Consider the following 12,226-nt stretch of genomic DNA (forward strand, 5'->3'; position numbering starts at 1 on the left):
TGCCCTCTTCTGGCCTCCCCAGACACTGCACTCAAATGCACAACCCCACACACAGGCACCCACATATAAAATAATGAAATTTTTTAATGTTAAAAATCGTCCTTGAGCTTCAAAAGCTAAAATTAAAATGTATTTAAAAACTAAGAAAACCTTGCCACTTGCAACAGTACATATGAATTTGCAGGGTGTTGTGCTAAGTAAAATAAGCCAAGTGCAGAAGGACAAATATTGCTCAATCTTACTTTCATGTAGAAAAGTTTAGGAAATTTAATGTACATCAATGTGGCTCTAATGATCAATTCCGAACTGTGTCTTTAAAATTTGTGGAGTGACTATGATCAACATACACTGCAGGAAATTATCAAACAATTAATAAAATCCAGAATAGATATTAAATTTTCTCATCCCCCAAAATGCCCACCAGCACCAAAAGAAAAGAAAGGATCAAGGACAATGTGAAGTGAAGATTATGTTCAACGGCTCAGTTATGGTGATTATTCCAACGCCTATACAAATACCAAAGCATCAAGTTGAGCATCTTACATATATGCAACTCCAACCTACTGAATATAGCTAAATAAAGCTGAAAGAAAAAATAGAGAGCAGGACAGCATCCCTTTGTCAGGTACTGGTGCTAAGTGATTTGAGAGGCTGAGTGCAGGCTCTTTCACTACAAGGTACAGGAGAAAAATGGAGGACAAGGGAGGGGGGATGTTTTCTGTGTGCCTGGGGAGAGCATCAGGAGAAGAATGACAACGGCAGGGGACTGCCCTGGCTCTGTCATGGTGGTAAAAAGCAACCTGCTTGATGTAAAGACATCAGCTGCTGAGACACAGCAGAGGACACCTCCATGTGACTTCAAGTACTTGATACCACTGCAGATCTGAGCTGGAGAACAGAAGTGACTGGTCAGATGGTCCTTTGGGTAGGGGGAATTCTCACACATGACAAAAAAAACATGGTAATGGTGGGGAGGGAGATGGCATCCTGCAGGTGATCAGGATTGAAAACAATGAAACTGAAGGGTTTATACTATTTATTACTCCAGGATGAAGTAGCTCCAGGGATAGCCAACTTCCTGTAATAATAGTTGGGTTTAATTGTATGCTTACAATATGCAAAACACTGAATTGGATGATTTTATTCATGCATGCATGCATTGACTTATTTATGGATTTATTCATCCAGCAGATATTTATGACATGCCTTCTGTGTGTTATTCTCTACCTGAGATACCTCAGTGTAATCAATCAAGTAGCTTGGCCCTCCTGTAGCTTACATTCTAGCAGTAGAAAACTACATAAATAATAAATAAAAGCAATATCTGGCATTCAAGGAGATGGTAGTTACTGTGTAAATTTAAAAAAGCAAAGTGAGGGGTAACACTAACAGCAAAAGTAAAGGTGTCAGGAAAGCACTCATGAAACTCAAAGAGCTGAGCCATGAGTATATGAGGGTTAGGTATTTGAAAGCACAGAAGAGCTGGTGCAAAAGTCCCTGAGGCAATACTTGCTAAGAAATGGCCAATGAGCCATGCCACTGAAGAAGAATATACACTGGTTAGGGAATCACAGAATATATCATCAAAGAACAGGCATCCGGACAAAGTAGAACTACAGGGGTTTGTTCTGTACAATAGACTGAAATATATACATGTATATATCCCAACTTTACAACTAAGAAGACAGGTGCAGAGTGTGTCATTTGCCTGTGTGGATGTCACACGTAAGTGATGGAAAGTCCAGCTCTAATGTGATACATCCATTAGATACTTACCCACACACAATGAAATCAAGGTCATAGGGTTTGCTAAACTATTCCTCGTGGCTAAAAGGAACAGACGTACACATGCTTTTAGATCATGCTTTTAAAGTCACATTTTTTTGCTACACATTACTCTTGGTTGGGACCTCTTCCCTTAGCAACATCTCAAAGAGGCTAAGGCCAAAAGGAAAAGAATGGTGCTGAAAGTACCAAGAACTTACCCTAAAGGAAGATAGTTTCTTCCATAGATGGTCCTAGGTCAACTTGATATCCACATGCAGAAGAATGAAAGAATTGTTCACATCCCACTCAAAAATCAACACCAAATATACTAAAGATTCAAACAGAAAGCCTGGAACTGTAAAACTACTAGGAGAAAACAAAGAGGAAAAGCTTCAAGCTATTGGTATGGACAATGCTTTTTTAGACACAAATCTAAAGGTATAGTCAGTAAAAGCAAGGATAGAAGAAAAGGGATTGTTATCATCAAAGCCCTCTACAAAGCCACAGAAGCAACCAACGGGAAAATTGATCATTGACAATCTAGTGTTATCTATGAAAAGAAGTTGTGCCAGCTAGTTTGTATGTCAACTTCACCCAAGCTAGAGTCAGTCATCTGAGAAGAAGGAACCTCAATTGAGAAAATGCCCCCATAAGATTAGGCCATCTGTAAGCCTGTAAAGCATTTTCTTAATTTGTGATTGATGTGGGAGGGCCCATTCCATTGTAGGCAGTAGCACTTCTGGGCTGGGGTTCCTGGGTGCTATAAGAAAGCAAGCTGAGTAAGCCATGAGGAGCAAGCCAGTAATCAGTGCTCCTCCATGGCCTCTGCAACAGCTCTTGTCTCCAATTTTCCACTCCATTTGAGTTCCTGGGCTTCCCTCAATGCACTGAGATTAAAGATATAAAAGCCAAATAAACCCTTTCCTCCCCAAGATTCTTTTGGTCATGATGTTTCATCACAACAATATTAGCCATACTAAGGCAGAGGTTGATACTCAAAGTACATAAGGAACTTAATACTAGGAAAAGAAGTAATCCATTTAAAAGTGATCAAAGCACCTGAATAGATGTTTCTCAAAAGAAAACATAAATGGCCAAGAGATATATGAGAAAAAACTGAGCATCACCAATCATCAAAGAGATGCAAATTAAAACCAACCTATTAGAATGGCTATCCTCAAACAATGAAAGGTAAAAAGTATTGCTTAAGATATGGAGAAAAGGGAAGCATGAAATACTATTGGGGAGAATGCAGATTAATGTAGTCATTGTGGAAAATAGTATAGAAATTCCTTAGAAAATTGAAATGAAACTGTCATGTTCAATTAATGTATCAAAGAGACATCTGTATCCTCACATTAATTGAAGCAGTATTTATAATAACCAAGACATCTAATTAATCCAAGTGTCTATCAACAAAAGAATTTATAAACTATGAGCATACACACAAAAAAGAGAGACAAATACAACACACACACACACACACACACACACACACACACACACACCAGCTCAAAAATAAGGAAATTCTTTCATTTGTAACAATATGGATGATCCTGGAAGACGCTGTACTGGTTCGTCAACTTGACATGACCTAAAGCCATCTTGGAAAGGGGTCCCTCTGTTGAACAACTAACTACCTTGAGCAGATTGGCCTGTGGCTATGTCTATGAGGGATTATCTTGACTGATGATTGCTGTGAAAGGTCCCAACTCACTATGGGTAGCACTATCCCTAGGCAGGTAGTCCTGGGATGTATAAGAGAGATAGCAGAGAACAGGACAGAGAGGACCTGAGAGCAAGTCATTAAGCAACATTCATCCATGGCTTCTGCTCCAGTTCCTGCTTAAGCTCCTAGCCTGGCTTCCTCAATGATGAACTATGACCTGGAAGTATAATCTGAAACAAAACCTTTTCTCCCATAAGTTTAGGTCATAAATGTTTTGTTTGATTGGTTGGTTGGTTGTTTGGTTGTTTGGTTGTTTGTTTGGTTGGTTGGTTGGTTGGTTTTTCCAGACAGGGTTCCTTTGTGTAGTACTGGCTATCCTGGAACCAGTACCAAGCTGTTTTTTATTACTATAGCTCTATAGTAGAGCTTGAGGTAAGGGATCATGATGCCTCCAGAGGTTGCTTTATTATACAGGATTCTTTTAGCTATCCTAGGTTTTTTGTTTTTCCATATAAAGTTAAGTATTGTTCTTTCAAAGTCTGTGAAGAATTGTGTTGGGATTTTGATGGGGATTGCATTGACTCTGTATATTGCTTTTGGTAAGATTGTCATTTTTACTATGTTGATTCTACCTATCCATGAGCATGGGAGATCTTTCCATTTTCTGATATCTTCTTCAATTTCTTTCTTCAGAGACTTAAAGTTCTTATCATACAGGTCTTTCACTTGCTTAGTTAGAGTTACCTCAAGGTATTTTATATTATTTGTGGCTATTGTAAAGGGCGATGTTTCTCTGATTTCTTTCTCAGTCCCTTTTTCCCCTCTGGATACGGAAGATGTTTGTTTGGCTCGAACTGTTTGGGGGGCACCCAGGCAGAGGGATCGGGATCTGTCCCTGGTCTATGGGCAGGCTTCTGGAATCCGGTACCTGTAGTGTGACACCTTGCACAGCCTTGGTGCAGTGGGAAGGGGCTTGGACCTGCCTAGGCTCAGTGTGCTGGGCTCTGCTGACTCCCCATGGGAGACCTCGATTTGGGGGATGTGGGGATGCGGGGTGGCTTGGGAAAGAGGGCTGGGGCGGGAGGAGGGAGGTGGGGGGATCTGTGGATAGTATGTGGAGTGAGTAGAAAATGTCTTAATAAAGAAAAATCAAAAAAAAGAAGAAGGAAGGAAAGAAGAGAGAATTGGAAGAGCAGAAAAGGAGAGAAAAGTGCTTCAGAGAGGCAGGAAGGCAGGAAAAAATGAGAGGCAGGAAGGTGGGCATACTCCCTGGGCACCAAGAAGTATGCAAAAGGTGAGAGCAGCTCAGGGTGCACCCATTGAATGTACCTGCCCATGTGCTGAACACTGTTTCTGGCACTCATTGGGCCACATGTGATGGAGAGCTGTCCAGCACAGAGCCCATATTCTCCTTCCCATGACATCATTTCCTCGTGTGTCATTGACTTCATTACTACTTCAAAGTGTAATTCTCTCAAAGTAGAAACAAGGGCATGTGGATCGCCCACTTCATACCTATGCTATTTCCAAACATGGCATTCTATGATATAGTCATTCATTCAATCAAAGATGCCTGGGGATACGGGGATGCCATGGAAAGAGAATGGCCCTTGGAATCAGATGACCCTGGACTGGACTGTGGTCTCTCTGTTATCACTCCATGCTTTGTAAAGAGTTCAGCACAGTGGTTTTCTACAGCAGGTGGTAAATGGATGCTATTGTTTTGACTGCAAGTTTCCGTGCTTCAAAAACTCTACCAGATCTTGAGAGGGCTGGAGTAAGTGAAATAGTGTCCTGTCCACTAAGGGCTCACTATACATTCAAAGGATGTGATACTCTGATTAAGAGCACAGTTTTAAGCTGAGATACCTGGGCTCAAGTCCCAGCTTTGCCACACTTAATCTTTCTGTGTCTTCTTTTTTTTTTATTTCATAAAATTAAAATGAGATTGGCACCTGTTTTGTAGACCTGGTATGAGAATTGTGATTCAACACAAGTGTTAGAATAGCACCAGACCTAGTAAAGGCCGAATAAGTATGCAACATGACTTTATATGATAGAAGAGTAGAGTGTAAGTAACTAATAATGTACAGTGGAGTGTGCTTTAACATAAGGAATAAATGAACCAAAGAGGAAAAGATCACCTCCCTGGGGGTGCTCGAGAAAGCGTCACAGAAAAGTAGTTTTGCAAGCATGTGAGGAAGGGTTGCAATTAAGATGACAATAAAATGATTCTTCAAAGTCATGAAGGCCTGAAACCATCCATAACAATAGTGTAAAACAAAATGTTAACGGTGATGTGCTACAACTCATGGTAGTCCCAAACATGGGCATCATCCCATTTATTCCCAGTAACAGCCTAAGAGATAGGAATGAACATTGTTCCCACTGTACAGACAAGAAAGACAGAGCTCAGATTCCATTGTGTGAGATGGGGCCACTGAGGATTTTAAGCAGAAGTATGACATCATCCTTTTCACTTTAAGATCCCTTTGGAAACCAGGAAAAAGGACGTACGAGAAGTCAATATAATTGAAGAGGGATTAAGATGTGCGGTGATCGGTGTTGGACTTGGTGGTAGGGTGATGCTCAGCTGTTTTATAGCTAGGGCTGGAGATCTGCTATTAGATGATGAGAGAAAATGAGAAAACTGGAATCAGGCTTGGATTGGGGACTTAAGCACTCGAAGTGAGAAGACTGTGAGGACCAGGTGTGGAGTGGAGTCGGTAATCAAGTCTGCTTGGTCTTATTAAATTTGAGACAAATCGTACTCCTGACTGGAGCAGGCAGGAGGTATGCTAGTTATTTTTTCTTGCCGCTGTGAAATGCCTGGTGGAGACAACTCAAGGGAAGAAAGAGAGACTTACTTTGGCTCACAGTTATAGGGTACTCGGTCCACCATGGTATAGGTGATACGGTGGCTGGAGGGTTCTGTCCACTGGGTGGTGAGGAGGGGGTGACACCCACAGAGTAGCCTTTTCAATCTTGATGAGCCAGGAAGTAGAGAGCTCAAGTGGAACTAAGGAGGATATGACCCCAGCAGGCTTGACCCCAGAAATCCACTTCTGTTAATTAAGCCACAGATCATAAAGGTTCAACAACCTCCCAAAACTATACCACCAAGGAGAGCCAGGTGTTCAAACATGTGAGCCTGTGGGAAACATTTCACGTTCAAAGACTAACAAGAGGCCAGGAACATAGACACATCCAGCAACTAGTCTCAGACTTCGTGACACATTGGAATGGCCTGTAGAGGTAGAACTAATGCCTGGGACATACACATGCAAATATGTGCATTCACACACACACACAGCACTCCTGACCTAACTGACCTAAGGTATGGACATTGGGACTCTAAAAAAAATCCAGGTGCTACTAAAATGTAGAAAACTTTGAGACCCACTGTAGTAGTTTGTTTTCAATTGCTGTTATAAAAGACCATGACCAAAAACAACTCAGAGACAAAAGGGGTTTATTTCTGCTTTACAACTCTGAGGTCACAGTACATGGTTGAGAGAAGTCAGGACAGGAACCTGGAGGCAGGAACTGAAGCAGAGGCCATGGAGGAATGCTGCTTATGGGCTTGCTCACCATGGCTTGCTCAGCCTGCTTTTCTACACTACCCAGAGCCATCTGCCCAGGGATGGTACCACCCCCACTGAGCTGGGCCCTTTCACCCAATCATTAATCAAGAAGGCATTCTATCTTCCCAGATAACTATAGCTTGTATCAAGTTGATAAAAAAAAAAAAAAAAAAAAAAAAAAAAAAAAAAACCTAACCGGGACATCCACTGCCCTGTTTCTAGGGAGGAGATAAGCTAGTATCTCATTGAGGATACCATCAAAGTATAAATACTACTTATAGACAAAGGAGTGAGGCAAGGACATAGCTCAGTTGGCAAAGTGTGTATAGTGTGGGCAGGAGGATCTGAGTTCAATCTCCAGTACACACATTAAAAAAAAAAAAAAGATATGGTAGCATAAGTTTGTAACCCCAGTATGACAGAAAACAAGACAGACAGATCTCTGAGGCTTGTTAGCCAGTCTATCTAGCCCAATCAGCAAGTCCAGGTTTACATAAGAGACCTGTTACTTAAAAAAAATATTATTTTAAGGTGGACAGTAAGGAGAGATACCCAAAGTTGACCTCAGGCCTTCATCCTTACATGCACCCACTCATACATGAGCATACACACACACACACACACACACACACACACACACACACACACACCACAAGACACAAAGGACTAATTGAGATTCTCTGTCAAGAGCATGAGGCTAGGGAAGAGAAAAGTCAAAGCTTTGGGTACCTCTGAGTACAGAACACTCTCAAGCCCGGGGCCTGAACATCTGGAGGCTCAATAAAGAATCTTCTAGCAAAAGGGACTGAGACATGGTGGCCAAAGCCATTTCATTCCTCTCTGTGAAATACTTGGCACTGCAAGGCCAGGACTCACCTGAAATTCTCTCCTCTGGATATCCTCTGGATATCCTCTGGATATCTCTGTCTCTGTCTCTGTCTCTCTCTCTCACACACACTCTCACTCTCTTTCTCTCTCCTCTCCTTCCCTCTCTCTCCCTCTCTCCTCTTCCCTCTCATTCCCTCCTTCCCTCCCTCCCTTCCTCCCTCCTCTCCCTCCCTCCCTCCCTCCTCCCTCCCTCTTGCTGTCTCTCAGCTGCTTGGCTACTGCTCAGGCCCATTTCTATTCCCTGGTCAGTGGAATGCAAATCAATTCATTTAGCAGCTGTTCCTCCTCCTGATGGTTTGTTCCAATACCTATTATTCCACATTTGTCCATATTAAACTGCATTTTATCATCCATTATCCCAACTCTTTCAATGATCTGGGCCCCTTTGTATTTGATTGCAAGGCTCAATGATTTGTGGTGCCTGCAAAAGCTGTCATGTGCAGATTTGAAATCCTTGTTGCAAGACTATTACGTGGGTCATTAGCATCCATAACACAGAGTGGGTGTACCTGGTAGCTCTGCAGAGGGAGGAAGAGGCAGTGTGAGAAAGGCAGGACTTGCAGTGTGTTATCATTCCCAGGAAGAGACCCCAGCACTCCCCACCCCCATCCTGACATCAAGATTTCCCCTCTTGTCACTGACACTAAGAGGTTGTCTCAGATGATCCTCAGGCTCCACCCTAGAGTGTTCACTCTGCCCTCCCAGCGGTCCTGGTCCACAGCAATCTCAATAATTTAATAAAGTACTCACAGCAGCATGCCTCTGCTGTCTCTCATCAAGCTGCATGTGTTTCTCCAATCATCTGTGACCTAAATGTAAGGGACATTTCTCGAGATCCAACATAATCTTGACATTTTTTTTTACATGTGAGTCTCCAGGGAGCCATATCTGGTAAACAATTTACTCCAACCAGTGCCTTTTGAGTTTTACCTTCAACTCATATGTGAGACATAAAGTCATGTTTATAAGGATATTGTATGACTTTTTCATGGGGAATTCAAGACTAGAAGCATGAAGAACCCCACCCCTACCCCTCTAAATCTCCAGCCCCAGGTGCCTAGATGGTCCCTGCTCTGCTCCTGTGTGTGTGTGTGTGTGTGTGTGTGTGTGTGTGTGTGTGTGTGTGTGTACATTCTTATGTGTATAGGTATATATGCGTACATATATGTGAAGGCCAGAGGAGAACCTCATGTGTTGCTCCTCAGGCACTGTCTTTTTTTTTTTTTTTTTTTAAGACAGGCTACTCCCAACAACCTGGAGCTCACCAAGTAGGCTACACTGGTTGGGCACAGAGCAGTAGGGATCCACCTGTCTCCACTTCCATAACTCAGGGATTACAAGTACAAACCACCCCCTCCCCCATTTTTGTTTTTAATTGTGGCTTGTGGGGATCACCCTCAAGACTTCATGCTTGTACAGCAAACACATTACTGATGCGACCATTTCTCCAGACCCTGCTCCTTTTGATGAGATTTCATTGCATTATTTTCAGCTCACACTTTTAAATATTTTAAGGCATCATAAACCCTTCTGGGAATCCTGAAAAATAATTAACATTAACCAAAGAATCCTTATTTTCTTTACAAACAGGGAATACCTTCTCTAGTCAGGGGCAGGGATGTGCACCCTCAGCACTGAGGTCTAGGGATATACAAATATAAATAAGCATTCTGATTCTCACAGTGAACAAATTAATACTAAGGGTGAGATCTAAAGATATTTGTTAAATTCTACCATTTTGAAGCCTGTCCCCCAAATTCTCTCTTATTCCCCAGATGTCCCAGCCAGTCTCTTCAGCCTAGACAATGTCAGGCTCCACAGAGCCTTTGGGAATATGTGAGCATCCTGCAGGAATGACTTGAGACAGAGACTAGTAGTTAGATGCCAGTAAGGCACCACACATCCTGCAGCACACCACACTGTCCTTTCATTTGATAAACATGGAATGAGGGGGTGCACTGTTTTTACATGATTGCTCCGCTCTAACACATCACCTGTGGCTTAAAACACACACTTCTTAGCCTATGATGCCAGGGGCTAGAAAGCCAAGGAGGACTTCATGAATCTAATGTTAGAGGTTGGGAGGGACCCCTGCTTTTGTAGGTGGGGTCCAGGGTGAAGACGCCATCAAATATAACAATGGAAAGCTAGACTTCGCGACACTACAACTTCTCTTTTTTTTTAATTTTTATTTTTATTTTGCAATACAATTCAGTTCTACATATCAGCCACGGATTCCCTTGTTCTCCCCCCTATGGCCCCCCTCACCTTCCCCCCAGCCCACCCCCCATTCCCACCTCCTCCAGGGCAAAGCCTCCCCCGTGGACTGAGATCAACCTGGTAGACTCAGTCCAGGTAGGTCCAGTCCCCTCCTTTCAGACCAAGCCAAGCGATTCTGCATAGGCCCCAGGTTTCAAACAGTCAATTCATGCAATGAGCACAGGACCCGGTCCCACTGCCTGGATGCCTCCCAAACAGATCAAGCCAATCGACTGTCTCACCCATTCAGAGGGCCTGATCCAGTTGGTGACCCCTCAGCCATTGGTTCATAGTTCATGTGTTTCCATTTGTTTGGCTATTTGTCCCTGTGCTTTATCCAACCTTGGTCTCAACAATTCTCGCTCATATAAACCCTCCTCTTTCTCGGGATTATCTGGTTGAGCTCAATGTAATCACAAGGATCTTTATAGGCGAGGAAGGGAGGTTGGAAGACCCTAATTGTCGTGCTGGACACTACAACTTCTACCTATGCCATCCTGCCCCTGTCTTCCAATCTCCCTTCCTCGCCTATAAAGATACTTGTGATTACACTGAGCTCAACCAGATAATCCCAGATCATCTTCCCAGCTCAACATCTTTAATCACATCTTCAAAATTATTTCTCCCCAGGTAAGACAACACATTTTGGTTCTAGGCATTAAGAGGTAGACTTCATTAAGGATCCATTATTCTGAATACCAGTGGGTATTCAGGGGTCTGAATGGTGTACTGACTGTATCAGGCACTAGAGGGTGCCATCATGTGCTATAGATTATAGTTACCCAAATTAATCCCATGGAACACTGGCTGTCCCACAGGAGAGTCTGAGAACTCCTGCACAAACATCTTTGGATGGCGGCCTGCCATTGTAAGAAATGAGTTTGGGGGTCTCAAGAAAATGATCACACAATTCAAAGTATTTCACAGAACAGAAATCCTGCTTCTGTAGAATGCAGAACCTCACTTGGCAAGCAAGCAAGCCAGCACACTTACCAAGGCTCTGCTGGGCTGTCAGCCCTAACGCAAAGGAGACCTGCACCTCACTCTGAGTGTCAGAGCTCAGGCTTACATTCTTCTGCCATTGGAAACAGAGCGGTGCAGCTTCTAGGGAGAAGTGAAACTTGGGCATGTATTTTAATTTCAAGAAGTCCTGACCCTGGCAGACTTTGAATTTCAGACACGTGACTTTTTTACAGGTCCTCCCCTGCCTGATGGAGTTTCTTTTATCTACTCCTTTGATAGAAAAGAGTATAGATTTTGTTTGCATGTCCAGCACTCTCAAGTTTCTTACATCAACGGAGAGGAAGCACTTTTCCTACTTAGTTAATCTGTCGATAGACACAATGTCTTCACATCAGGCACTCAGTGAGGAGCTATCCAAAAGTGAAGAAAAAAAAGTGAGAGCTTACATATTGGGGGAGGAGTTACACAGATAATTGAGCATTAGCTTCATCGGGACTTGATACTATGAAGACCTCGCCAGCAATCTCCCCATTTGCAAACAAACCTCTTTCACATTCATTATCTCATTCCATCCACACAAGGAGTGGGGAGGAGCTGAAATATCACTTTTATTACCATTTTACAGATGAAAACACTGCAACCTGTAGGGCTTTGTCAGCCTAGCCAAGGTTGCAGAATTGATGAACTTCAGAGCTCTAGCTTGGGTCCTTGGACACCAGGACTGGCAGTTCCATTTTCTCTGGTGTACTGATTCTGGATTCTCTGAGGAACCCATGTGCAAAGCAGAGAGCAGCTTCCAGCCCATCTCATGGAGCCTCAATTGGACCTGTCATTTCTACAGAGACAGTGGGAAGCCATCTAGATGCAGAGGTCAGAGAAGTGCAGCCTCCACATCTATAACTTGGGGCTGCTGAATTATGGTTTAATGAAGTGTTTTCCAAACTAAACTGGTCATTAGAAACCCCTCATGTAATGGTTAAACAAAAAAATTACAAATTTACATGTTTTCCCACCATGGGTCCAGTAGTTTTGAGGGTGAAGCAAAGATACCCGGATTTGTGGCTAACACACCTGGTGGTTTGTATAAACAGACAAG

At 42.9% G+C, this 12,226-nt stretch overlaps 1 protein-coding gene across 1 annotated transcript in view; it reads left to right on the forward strand.

Moving 5' to 3' along the window:
* The window catches only part of Ca10 (carbonic anhydrase 10), a 513,556-nt gene that overhangs the window by 457,256 nt on the left and 44,074 nt on the right, over positions 1 to 12,226 (forward strand). The gene's annotated exons all lie outside the window — the stretch shown is intronic.

Source organism: Peromyscus eremicus, chromosome 8a (genome assembly GCF_949786415.1).
Source record: "Peromyscus eremicus chromosome 8a, PerEre_H2_v1, whole genome shotgun sequence".
NCBI classification, from domain to species: Eukaryota; Metazoa; Chordata; class Mammalia; order Rodentia; family Cricetidae; genus Peromyscus; species Peromyscus eremicus.